Genomic DNA, 13,807 nt, shown 5'->3' with positions numbered 1-13,807 from the left:
CTCTTGCTCCAACACTGCACCATAGAGTTTGGCCAACACGTGGCCAACCATAACCGTCCTGTAGTTGCTCGGATCGAGCATATCCCCTGTTTTGTGAGTCGGCACAATGGTGTGCATCGTCCACTCCACAGGCAAACCCTCTGCTGTGCCTTGTTAAACAGGTGTGCAAGAAAAGGAGCCAAAGAATCTACTGCATATATGAGATGCTCACCCTGTAGGCCCATATGGTCGACGGCCCGTCCATGCTGTAGGCGGCAGATAGCTTCCTTTACCATCGAGTGGGTAAAGAAGCTAACTGTGGTAGGTCGAGGGTTCTGTGGCTGAGGTATAGGTGGCTGCTGTGGGCGTGGTATAGACCCTCTGCATGTGTGCCATGTCTATGGGTCTGCAATGGGTGTCAGTGTCCCAGGCTCTTTGAAGTGCCGCCATGAGATAGGGCTATCTCTACTCATGAAGAAATGGAAGATCTCTAGCTCTTGTATCTATGCGAAGGCCCGCCTTTTGCGGCGAGTTAAGTCTCATCTCTCTCCTCGACTCTTGCTCTGTGATGGCTCCCAAGGCTCTCTGTATGCGGAGCCGTGAGTATAGGGCTCTGCACTCGTCATCATACCATCTGTTCTGGGGCATAGTCCCAGATCTCGCAGGCTCTCTTGAGTGGACACGATGTGGGAAGCTCTATAATGCAGTCGTGTGTAGGAGTGATGCCTGCTGGGCTGTAATGGTATCCATAGGTGCCAGGGGATCCATGAGTAGGAGCCCATCCTCTACTCTGCCAGTGTATATGTCTGCCATGTCATGTGTGAAGTAGATGGTAGTGTGTGGCGTCGGTATGTGGGGGGCTGGTGATACTGGTGATCCGGCTAGTGAAAATGCCAAGTATGTATGATCTGCCCCAATAGGACAAGGTGGGATGGAGAATGAGGTGACAAGCTGTGATGCCTCCAAAGACCCCATAATGTAGTCTACCACCGTGCCTCCGGTCCGTATATGACCCCCATGTGGGAAGCATGTCAGCCCTCCTGATCCCGGCCACTGTAGCATCCCGTTATAAATAAAGAGACGATGCCTGGCTCCCAACTCTAGTAAGTGGTCCCCATAATGTCCTCTGTCAGGTCCAGTGTCCTCTGATGCCCGACTAGCCCCTATCTCCTCTGGATCCACAAGGTGGAGGATCTCCATGTCATCATAGTCATACACCTCACCCTGTCTGCTTTGTGTGTGGGCACTGAAGTCACCCATAAGAAAGAGAGAGAGACTTGAGAGAGAGAGAGAGAGAGAGAGAGAGAGTGTGTCATGGCCTTATGAAAATGGAACAGCACAAGTGTGGGCATGGTGGTTGCTGAGCAAAAATATTAAAAGATTCACATTTGGGGTGCCCGGACAAATGAAATGATGTGTGGACACTTCAGATGTGAAAGGGGGAACCAAGACATGAAGTGTGAAAGGGGGAACCAAGACATTAATGTTTTTAATGTTTTATTGATGGTTGCCCCTAGGCCTTAGTGGCCCCTAGGGAACTTTAATGATTATTAAAGTTGGGGCCCTAGGATAAGTTTGGAGAGAGGCCACTCCACTTTTGGAGTTGCATGCCTCTCTCACTTCTCTCTCTCTCTAGCTTTTGAAGAGGCGTGTAACCTACGTGCAAGAAACAAGCGTGGAGAGTAGGAGAAGCAAGTCGACTGGTTTTTGCTGCTGTTTTTGCTGTTGATTTCTGTGCAAAGCAGGCCGTACAGTCCACGTGTGCAGGCCGTACAGTCCAGGTGGAATTTGCTCGTACAGAACTACTGCTGCTGCTGGTACACGCTGCGCTAACAGTAGCTGAAGACACATACAGAACTGCTGCTGCTGCAGAATCTGCTGTACGAACAGCTATACGGACAGGGCAGGTGCTGGCAGCGCTGGACAGAACAGGTACAGCTGCGCTGAGCTGTACGACAGGTACAGTCGGGTACAACAGACTGATTTAGGCAACTGCAGTACAGCCCATACAGCTCTGTACTGACAGGTACAGTCAGACTCTGCTGTGCTGTACGGACAAGTACATGCCGGCGTTGACCTGTCAGTTCTGGACAGTAAAGCGGTGCATCTCCAGCTACACGTGGGATTCTATCAGAGCTTATTTGGTGCAACAGTCAGGTGGTTGCAGGGGAAAGAGTACAGACAGTCGTTGTCAAGTACAGACTGGTACGAACTGTCCCACGAGTGCAAAACCACGAGCTGATTTGGTAAGCTCTGAACTTGTTCATCTGTCTTTCTTTCCATTGGCTTATGTCTGCTGCAAAGTTGTGCTATCTGGCCCCTTGTGAGCGGAGGGGTATGGCAAATTGAAAAGGGTGGAAACAGAGGTTGAACAGTGAATGTATGTTTGTGCTGAATTGTTGAATCATGTGCATGAGATATGCCAGATGTATGCTCAAGGCTGTCTTGCTGAATGGTCTTGGCTGATCAGAGGGAAGCACAGAGTGTTGCTTTGAGACACAAATCTGTGTGTGTGAATCCTCTGTGCTAAGAGGTATTGTGGGCTGCCAGATTGGACATACAGGTGTATTCTCTTGGCTAGTTTTGTTGTACTCAGCCTTACATATTTTTGAAATTGAATAAAGAAATACCGCAAGGGGCGCCAAGCTTTGGGGCCAACAGGTGTCGTTCTATTTTCAGATTTGGGGCACTCTAGCTCCAATCAAATTTGTTTTCATATCTGGACTACAAGTGGAAGGGTGACTGCTAGTCTACCGCACTTTGGTTTCTACCAGAGGCCGGTTTCAAGGTTCCGTTGCCGGGACCTATCATCAACTTTCTTAAGGGGGTGAGCTCGTGGTTCACTCGAGGAAAGTCATCGCTGAAAAATTCAGCAACATGTCTGATACAGAAGATGAGTACTTTTATCATGAAGAGGAAGAGCAAGAGACCTCTCCTGAGAGAAATGCATCTGAGGATATTTTTGCAGGAGAACAGGCTGCAGATGATGAGCATTATGAGGATGTAACACAGCCAGAAGATGTACTTGGTAAAGAGGATGATGATGCTCGGTTTAAAGATCGTTTGGCTAGTGTTATGGATGTGTTTATGCAGCTCACACAAAGTGAGAAGTTTGCTGAATTTATGAGATCCCGTACAGAGCCCGAAAAGAAGAAGAAGAAGGTGCGTTCTAAGAACCTTCCTCAGGGTCATAGTGGTGCCATCCCACAGGATCCATCTTTTGGACAGTTTCCGAACATGCAGCATACTTATGGTGCTAACTCTCAAAGTTCCTTCTTTGGACAGCCATCTATTCCTCAGCAGACTATGCATCCAGGTTATTTTGGTGGTGGCTCGGTGTTCCAATCTATGACTGGGGGTTATCCTCAAGGAGGCATGGGTATGCCGCATGCAACCTGGAATGCAAGCAAATATGTATGGTGGCATGGAGCCAAGTATGCATAATGGTATGTTTGGAAACATGGCTGGAATGTATGGCATGCCAGGTGTGGGAATGGGTAATGTTGACCCTATGATGGGCATGAATGTTGGGGGCAGCAATCTTGCGAAGCCACTTCCATACGATAATCTAACGCCTATGGGAAAGGCGAAGGATTATAAGGAAGGGGGAGCTGCTGTGAAATTTGATACATTCAGTGGAGCCAAAGATAAATTAAAAGCACTTACCTTTTTACAGTAGTTTGATGCTGCTTTTTCTGGTGGGAATTACACAGAGTCCTCTAAGGTAAGGAAAGCTGCCACTTTTCTCAAAGGCAATGCTTTGCAGTGGTGGTCTACTCTTCTTTTGCAGGGCATAGCACCCACTACTTGGGTACAATTTAAACAGGTCTTCTCTTCCGTATGGCTCACATCTACATTTGAGGTGGATGTTATGACTGCATGGCACAAGTTGGATGCTTCAAAATGTGAAAATTTGGAAGATTATAACAAGAAGTTTTGGGAAGCTTTACTCCCAGTGACTTCTTACCGTGCAGTGCCTTTGTCTGAGCAGGTAGAGAAGTGTTGTTGTGGGCTGCCCAAAGAGGTGCGTGATTATTGTATCAAAACTCGAGTAACGAACATGTCACATATGATAGAGAATGCTATGACAGCTAATGCGTTACTCACTGGGTTTAAAGGAAGTAAGAACTCGAGCAAGAAAGCTGAAAAATCTGCGCATGCTTCACGTGATGCTAAAGGGTCTTCAGAGACACGGTATAAGAAGTTGCCAATGCCCAAGAGAACTTCTGAGAAAAGACAAGCTTTGAGAGATGCTCGGAAATGTTTTTACTGTACTGAAGAGGGACATATGTCATTTAATTGTCCCAAGAGAAAGTCCCAAAAGGACTCTGACAATAAAGGAGAGCCCAGGTCAAAGAAACCAAAACCTTCTGCAGGGTTAGTTCCTGATCTTGTGGGGGAACAGCCAGGTGGTGAAGAGACAGAGTTGTCCAGGGCATGGGACAAAGTGAGAGATCAAAATGCCTTGATATTCTTTGACACAGGTGCTAGAGCCAACTTCATTTCACCAGATTTGACTAGCCGATTGGGGATCCGTGCAGAGGAGATGGGGCCGTTATATGAGGCTAACATGGCTTGTCCAGGGTATGCAGAACCCGTTACTCCTATCATTGGGAAGCTTCGGCTTCATTTGCAGGATTATGTGGACAGCGAAGAATTTTTCATCATGCCTCTGGATGGCTATGATGTTTTGTTGGGTATGCCATGGTGCCACAGAGTACATGCGGTGGTGGACACACACAATAGGAAAATCACTCTGACTCATAGAGGGAAAGAACATGTTTTGGATGTAAAACTTAAAGGGGAATCTGTTCCTATTGTATCCGCTTCAGCAATTTCATCAGTAATGAAAAAGCATCTTTCCGCGTACTTGATTTATGTAAAGGATGCACAAGATGATGAGTCCTAATTTGTCTATGTTAGATAAGGACAGGACTCATTTCTTATGTGGGTTCCAAGATTGTTTTTCCGAGTCATTGCCAGGAGAACTTCCTCCTGAGAGGCCAGAAGATCATGCCATTGATCTAATTCCTGGTAGTACTCCACCAAATAGACCGTCGTACCGTGTTAGTGCAGCCCAACAGGAAGAGATTATGAGTCAGGTACAGGAGCTTTTGAATAAAGGGTTGATACAACCTAGCTCATCACCCTTTTGCTCACCTGTACTCTTAGTGCAAAAGAAGGATGGTTCTTGGCGCATGTGTATTGATTACAAGGCGCTGAACAAGAATACCATCAAGAATCGATTCCCCATTCCAAGGATCGATGACATTTTGGACCGCTTACAGGGCTCCACAGTCTTTATGCCCTTTGGTTTGACAAATGCACCTGCCACATTTAACAGAATGATGGACAGAATTTTCAGGCCTCATAGAGCGTTTGTGGGCACATTCTTTGATGATATGATTGTGCATTCACAAACTGAGGAACAGCATAGAGGGCATTTGGCCATTGTGTTTGCAGAACTCAGGAACCATAGGCTAGTTGTTAATGGCAAGAAGAGAGAGTTTTTCTTGCAAGAGATACATTTCTTGGGGCATCTTGTGTCTAAGCATGGAGTCCGTATGGATCCAACGAAGGTGGAAGCAATTCTTAATTGGCCAGATTTGAGGACCGTGCATGATGTACGCAGCTTTCTAGGTTGTGTTCCTATTACAGGCGGTACATACAGTATTTTCCTGAAATTGCTTCGCCCCTTCATGCCTTAACAAAGAAGGCAACTCCGTTTAGATGGGCTGATCGGGAAATTACAGCATTCAAAAAGCTCAAAGAAAAGCTTACTTCGGATCCAGTATTGGTGTTACTGGACCTCCGAAAGGCTTTTGTTGTCCAATGTGATGCATGCGGAAGTAGCATTGGGACAGTTCTCATGCAGGAGAGACATGTGATAGCCTATGAGAGTAGAATATTGCAAGATGCCGAGAAGCATTTACAGATTTATGGAAAAGAGATGTTGGCTGTAATTCACGCTCTTTCTACATGGAAACACTACTTGCTTGGGGCTGATTTCACTGTGCAGACAGATCATCAGACCTTGCGTTATTTCCTCACGCAAACTAAGCTTTCAGAGAAGCATATGCGTTGGGCAAACTTTTTGTCTATGTTTCACTTTCAGATTGTGCATGTGGAAGGCAAAAAGAATGTAGTGGCATATGCTTTGTCACGCAAGCCACAGGTCTCCGCAGTTTCACTTGCTTATCATCATGAGCTTGATGAAATGAAAGAGCAATATGCCCATGATGAGGACTTTGAAAGGTTGTATGATCAGATATTTGAGGGTCAGCGGCATGAGCACTATACTCTCAGAGATGGGTTTTTATTGATGCATGGCAGACTGTGTGTTACCAGGCCATTGCGACTCAAGGTTATGATTGAAAGTCATGCTTCACCGTATGCAGGTCATAGAGGTATTGACACCACGATAAAAGCAGTGGAGACTTTCTTTTATTGGCCAACCTTGAGAAGAGATGTTGATGCCTTTGTGAGGCAATGCATCGTATGTCAGAAGGTAAAGTTTGACCGTCAACAAAAGACACCAGGGTTACTACAGTCTTTACCTATTCCAAATAGACCTTGGGAGAGCATTGCCATGGATTTTATATTTGATCTTCCACGGACACAAACGGGCAATGATAGCATTTGGACTATCATATGCAGGTTCAGTAAGCAGGCTCATTTCATTCCCGTGCGTAAGACAATCAAAGTGGATCATATGGTGAAGTTGTTCATGGTGAACATCTTCAAGTATCATGGCTTGCCTACTTCTATCATTAGAGACCGTGATCCACGGATGACGAGTTTGTTCTGGAGAGGGTTGTTTGACGACATGGGTACAACTCTAAAGTTTTCATCGTCATTTCATCCACAAACAGATGGTCAGTCGGAAGAGGCTAACTCTACAGTGCTAGATCTTCTCAAGTGTTATGTGTCAGAGCACAAGCAACAATGGGAAAAGTATCTTCCTTTGGTGGAGTTTGCATATAACAACACTGTACATACCTCGACAGGCAAGGCACCTTTTGAGATTGTGTAAGGAGGGAAGAAGGTACCACCCATTTTGCACACAAAGGATAAGATATTTGAGGCTGATCAGTATGTGGAAAACATGAATGAAGCTTATCGGAGAGTTAAGTTGGCACTCCAGAAAACTCAGCAGAAGCAAAAGAAAGCCGCAGACCGTCACAGACGTGCTTTAGAGTTTGCATTGGGTGATTGGGTTCTTTTGCGCTTTGAAAAGGCTAGACTCAAGAAGATGAAGGGTAAAGAGCGCTTATTCCCTAAGTTGAGCATGCGTTATTATGGGCCTTTTCAAGTATTGGAAAAGATTGGTGAGGTGGCCTATCGTTTGAAGCTACCAGATCACTGGAAGATTCACAATGCTTTTCACGTGAGTCTCCTTAGACCTTTCCGTGGGGATGTGCCTGAGGATGTATTCGATGAGGCTCAGCCGGAAGTTGAGGAACTTGATGAGGTTCTGATTCCAGAGCAGATACTCGCACATAAGGAAAGAAAGGTACGAGGTAAAGTTTCCCGTCGCTATCTTGTGAAGTTCAAGAACTATTCACCGATGGATGCAAAGTGGATGGAGGAAGGTGACTTAACAGATTCACCTCAGGTTTTGCAGCTTTATCTCGATGCCTTTGAGTTAGAGCCGACTCTTGTTGTGGCTCATTCAGGTTCAACAAAGCATGGGTCTGGAGCATTGCCCGATGCTCAAGAGGGGGATAGCACCTCCACTCCCTTGATACAGACAGGCTCAGATGACATCTAGAGGTCGCTTGGTGCAGTTTTTATCTCACCCGAAGGTACTGATGGCTGACAGTACATCTATTTATGGGACTTCTATGATATATGTGTACTAGTCACATGGAATGTTGTGGTTGTGTATGGTTCACAGTGGTATACAACTTGGACTACTACTACGCCATTGGTTTGCAATGAATGTTGATACATGTGCATGGCTTAGAGAAATTGGGACGCTGATCTTGCCATATTGTATATTTCACTTTGGATATTTTGCTGTATCACCAGAATGCAATCGAGGACGCTTGCCATTTTTCAAGAGGGGGGTATGTCATGGCCCTGTGAAAATGGAACAGCACAAGTGTGGGCATGGTTGTTGCTGAGCAAAAATATTAAAAGATTCACATTTGGGGTGCCCGGACAAATGAAATGATGTGTGGACACTTCAGATGTGAAAGGGGCAACCAAGACATTAATGTTTTTAATGTTTTATTGATGGTGGCCCCTAGGCCTTAGTGGCCCCTAGGGAACTTTAATGATTATTAAAGTTGGAACCCTAGGATAAGTTTGGAGAGAGGCCACTCCACTTTTGGAGTTGCATGCCTCTCTCACTTCTCTCTCTCTCTAGCTTTTGAAGAGGCGTGTAACCTACATGCAAGCAACAAGCGTGGAGAGTAGGAGAAGCAAGTCGACTGGTTTTTGCTGCTGTTTTTGCTGCTGATTTCTGTGCAAAGCAGGCCGTACAGTCCACGTATGCAGGCCGTACAGTCCACGTGGAATTTGCTCGTACAGAACTGCTACTGCTGCTAGTACAGACTGTGCTGACAATAGCTGAAGACAGGTACAGAACTGCTGCTTCTGCAGGTTCTGTTGCTGGTACAGTTGTACGGACAACTATACGGACAGAGCAGGTGCTGGCGACGCTGGACAGAACAGGTACAGGCTGCGCTGAACTGTACAACAGGTACAGTCGGGTACAGCAGACTGATTTAGGCAACTGCAGTACAGTCCGTACAGCTCTGTACGGACAGGTTCAGTCAAACTCTGCTGTGCTGTACGGACAGGTACAGGCCGACGTTGACCTGTCAGTTCTGGACAGTAAAGCGATGCATCTCCAGCTACACGTGGGATTCTATCAGAGCTTATTTGGTGCAACAGTCAGGTGGTTGCAGGGGAAAGAGTACAGACAGTCGTTGTCAAGTACAGACTGGTACGAACTGTCCCACGAGTGCAAAACCACGAGCTGATTTGGTAAGCTCTGAACTTGTTCATCTGTCTTTCTTTCCATTGGCTTATGTCTGCTCTACAGAGTTGTGCTATCTGGTCCCTTGTGAGAGGAGGGGTATGGCAAATTGAAAAGGGTGGAAACAGAGGTTGGACAGTGAATGTATGTTTATGCTGAGTTATTGAATCATGTGCATGAGATATGCCAGATGTATGCTCAAGGCTGTCCTGCTGAATGGTCTTGGCTGATCAGAGGGAAGCACAGAGTGTTGCTTTGAGACACAGATCTCTGTGTGTGAATCCTCTGTGCTAAGAGGTATTGTGGGCTGCCAGATTGGACATACAGGTGTATTCTCTTGGCTGGTTTTGTTGTACTCAGCCTTACATATTTTTGAAATTGAATAAAGAAATACCGCAAGGGGCGCCAAGCTTTGGGGCCAACAGGTGTCGTTCTATTTTCAGATTTGGGGCACTCTAGCTCCAATCAAATTTGTTTTCATATCTGGACTACAAGTGGAAGGGTGACTGCTAGTCTACCGCACTTTGGTTTCTACCAGAGGCCGGTTTCAGAGAGTTGAGCGAGTGCAGGAGGGAGAAAGACGAGAGGTTGGTCTGTGCGGGGGAGAGAGAGAGAGAGAAAGAAAGAAAGAAAGAAAGTTATATTAACGTCCACGGGAGGCCGAATCCGACCTATGGGACAGATCAGGTACATCCATTTACATTCCACTCTGGGTATCAATGCCAAAGAGGCATAAAACTGAAAAAAAATAACTCAAAATGAACTCTTAAGACTCTTAAGAGTTTAAATTACAATGGGTTCTATTGCATCTAGTTCGAAATTGAGGTTCAAAATAAAAATAGCTATATTTCATCCATGGATGGATTTGCTCTTGAGGGGGGTGGGGTACGGAATTCTTTAATGATTGCTTGTCCTCCTCTGTATATTGCCCATTTGCCATTCTTTCTTGCTTCTTTAACTTTATTCAGCTCTGTCGATTTGTTCTTGAGTTGTAGCGGGGTGAGTTCATCAGCTATCCATACCTTTGTCCCTTGGAGAGACCTTGTTTGCTTCATCACTGCTATTTTCTCATTGTTGTCCATATAGGAGACTTTTGCCTGTGTACCCTTTACTATAATAGAGATAGGGTCTCCTAAGTCCACAAAGGGGACTACTTTGCTCAGTTGTGCTGTAAGTACATCTGTATCTAATATGTAGTCTTCTCGAAGCTCTTGAGCTATGTCTGCCCTATCCCAGCCTTGAGGAAGACCACCGACTCTGATTACCTTTTTGTTACTTTCCATTCGTTCCTTTTCTTTGACTGCTGATATGACTTCTTTAACAAAATCTTGTGAGTTAACTGAATTTACCTTTGAAACATAATTTGTCGTTTCTGTTTGTAGTGTTGTAGGTATGGGTCCTTCTCGTGCTTCCTCTTGCTTCGTCTTCATGGCTTGCACTTGCACTTTCAGTTCGTTGATTTGTTCATCTTTCTTGATAGTCTCGTGTTTCAGTGCTGCTAATTCTCCCTGGAGTTTCTTCAGTTCTTGCATGAGGTAGACTTCCCATGGTGTCGGCTTGCTCACGGGTGGAGGAATGGGCGGTAATTGTGAAGCGGTGACTGAGGCAACAGACTTCTTACTTTCCATGTGTTGCTGCTGATAAAGGAGAGGGCTGTTGGTGGAACGAGTCCCCCCTCAAGGGTACCCTCTCCCCTTTGGGGGAGACTCAAAAAATGCGACCTACAAGATGCTCAGCTACAGGTGCAGGGGAGAGTTATGTTGCTGCCTTGGGGGCCTGAGCAAGGGTGGGTGGGGAAAAGGGGAGCGAAGAGAGAGAGAAAGCGAACTGGGCGAACCTGCAGGCAGAGAGAAAGGGAAGCGAAGAGAGAGAAGGCGAACTGGGTGGGTGGGGAAAAGGGAAGCGAAGAGAAAAGGGAAGCGAAGAGAGAGAAAGCGAACTGGGCGAACCTGCAGGCAGAGAGAAAGGGAAGCGAAGAGACAGAAGGCGAACTGGGTGGGTGGGAAAAAGGGAAGCGAAGAGAAGGCGAACTGGGTGGGTGGGGAAAGAGAGAGAGAGAGAGAGAGAGTGAGAAACTGACTTACGATAACCGAGCACGACCAGAGAAGCAGCAAAGCCCAACACAACCAACCCACGAGCGCCTGCCGCGCCGAACACAGAGAGAGCCGCACGCACGTAAGAAACAAAAGAAAAAAAAACGTGATTTTTACGTGCGTTCGCCCTTCAATTTTTAAGTAAATCACTAACGTTTGGAAACGTTAGGGAACATTTGAAACGTTTCAAACGTTTGGATCCTATCCAAACTGCGTTTGGATGCAGCCTTGTTACATGCCAGATCATGGATTTCGGAGTGAAATTCTCATCACTGAAAGAAATATCAAACTGGGCAATAAAAGCAAGTGCCTTTGATGCATCATATTCCCCATGATATAAGTCAAACTTCACAGATTTGTCTCCGGCTTTGAAGTCACGAGACTTTGATGCTTGTGCCTGCATCTCAACATGTTTTCCCCCATGTTTGTCTATTGGGACAGCCCCTCTGGTATCATTTTAGGACCAAAAGGTGATGCGTAAGGCATAGATACATGTGCCCTATAAGCATGAGGCATGGCTGGCTCCTCAACATGCATTGATACATTTTCAGCCATAGCTTCTACCTCACGAGCACACTCGAAGGCATGAGTGGCATGAGAGATACACGGAATACCTGCACCAACAGAAAATTGCAGCCCATGTTGCATGCGTTGTGCATGCACGTTTTCAACCGACAATGGCATTTGACATACATTTTGACCACTATGACCACTACCATAAACATTGTATCCTTTAAGGGCTACATAAGGTTATCCTGCATGGCGTGAAGTCACTGATTGTTCCTCTCCCATAGCATGGAGATTCATCCTCTTAGACATAAGTTCTTGTTCGGGCACCTGTGGGGATTCCAAGACATGTGGGATGGTTGCCTTTTCTGCATAGGCATCCTCGGTACGAGCCAAGTATGCACGTGCTGCATCCCTCGGTTGCATGTGCAACTCTTGAGCAATCATTGCCATTGCATGATCCACATAAGATTCAGCTTTCTTGGCCTTTAAACGGTCATGTACCAGTGGATCCTCACGGCGGTAGAGATTTAATTCTTCTTGTTGTGCATGGAGAAGAGCCTGCATACGAGTAAGTTCCGCCCTCAAGACTATGGACTCTTCTTCCTGCATCTTCTCTTTGCCACAAGACGGTTGTCCCACATATTCATGTTCCCTATTGTGCACCACATGAGTTTGCTCATCCTGTAAAGCATTGGAGGCATGCATTTCATTGTCCCTGCCTCTCGTGTTGGCATCTCCAACATTCATCGTATGGTTGTCCATAATGTTCTGAGTGTAGACTATGGACTCTTCTTCCTACATCTTCTCTTTGCCACAGGACGGCTGTCCCACATATTCATGTTCTCTATTGTGCACCACATGAATTTGCTCATCCTGTAAAGCATTTGAGGCATACATTTCATTGTCCCTGCCTCTTGTGTTAGCATCTCCAACATTCATCGTATGGCTGTCCATAATGTTCTAAGTGTAGAGATAGCTAGTGTTCACGGTGATCGTCTCTCACGATGGAAGTGAAAGAGAACCGTATGCTCTGATACCAATGCATATAGAAGTCAATAGAAGCCTTAGGATTTGCATTAGGTCATGGCCTGCATTGCATAGTATTTATCTCATGTGCATATAATACATATGCATAAACCTTAGACCTTTTATCCAAGCTTATTATCCAGTTGGCAGCACTAATATTCAATCAACCAACATTATGAGCATTATATTCAATACGTATAATAGATCCAAGTCGTGTAGCTTTATTATTATTCAGCCAACTTGCCCTCCAGCCAGACCAGCCCTGTGTTAGCGTATAAATACCTAGCGTTGCATTCTCTCACGATCATCGTCGATCAAGCATTCAAGTATTCAGCCATCTAGAAAACGCATCACCATCAACATTGTGAAGAAGCGCTTCAATCCCTCAGCTCTTCTCAGCCTCACATCACAATTCAGCATTCATATCTCATCGTTGTTCTCCATTCTCTCGGGTGAAGGAAAACACAGCATGCCATATATTCACAGCCATAGAACAGTCCCAATTCAACCTTCTCTCAGCCTAGTCTTGTAGCCTTCCTACAACCCCTTGAAAGAGTACATTGGCGTCGAGATTAGTCATCATTGGTGCTTCTACAACAGTGTCCAATCACCCCAACTCTTGGTATTCCGAAGGTCTTGCGTTTCACTTATCTACAGTCCCAAAATCAGTCCTATAGTCATTCTCTTCAAAGAAATAAAGCAAATACTCCTAGCAATAGGAGGGGACCCTTCAATGGGTAATTTGGGACCCAATAAGGTGTACAGATGTCTCTCTCTCTCTCTCTCTCTCTCTCTCTCTCTCTCTCTCTCTCATCTCTTAAAGTTTGAAGTAATAAAGTGGATTCCTAAAGACTCACGAAACTCAAGATACAGACAGTGTGAGACTTTGTGTGACAAGATCCTTCATCTACGCATAATTCTGCTACATGTTACACATTGCAACCAATAGGATTAAAACAACCCCCCCCCCTCCCAAGCGCTCTCACCTTTCCCTTTTAAAGTTTCTAGCCCCCTAACGCTATTCCCTCATACTTATGTTGATATACCTATTTCCCTCTACATCAATTAGACCTATTCCAAGGTTGAATTATGACCTTGGGTATGAATCATGATGCACGTCATCCCCCTTGAGGATGGGAACTTTCCCCCTGAAAGCCCCTCCCCTTGGGAAATGAAACAGCAAAAACTCCCATCCCTTTTGAGTTTCTAGCCT

General features: G+C 45.7%; 1 protein-coding gene across 1 annotated transcript in view; it reads right to left on the bottom strand.

Annotated features, from left to right (window-relative positions):
- The window catches only part of LOC147639857 (histone deacetylase complex subunit SAP18-like), a 93,061-nt gene that overhangs the window by 78,061 nt on the left and 1,193 nt on the right, over window positions 1-13,807 (bottom strand). The gene's annotated exons all lie outside the window — the stretch shown is intronic.

Source organism: Cibotium barometz, chromosome 3, assembly GCF_041138505.1.
Source record: "Cibotium barometz isolate CiBa-2024 chromosome 3, ASM4113850v1, whole genome shotgun sequence".
Taxonomy (NCBI): domain Eukaryota; kingdom Viridiplantae; phylum Streptophyta; class Polypodiopsida; order Cyatheales; family Cibotiaceae; genus Cibotium; species Cibotium barometz.
The sequence above is the reverse complement of the archived record's forward strand: the minus strand, read 5'-3'. Positions and strand labels throughout refer to the sequence as shown.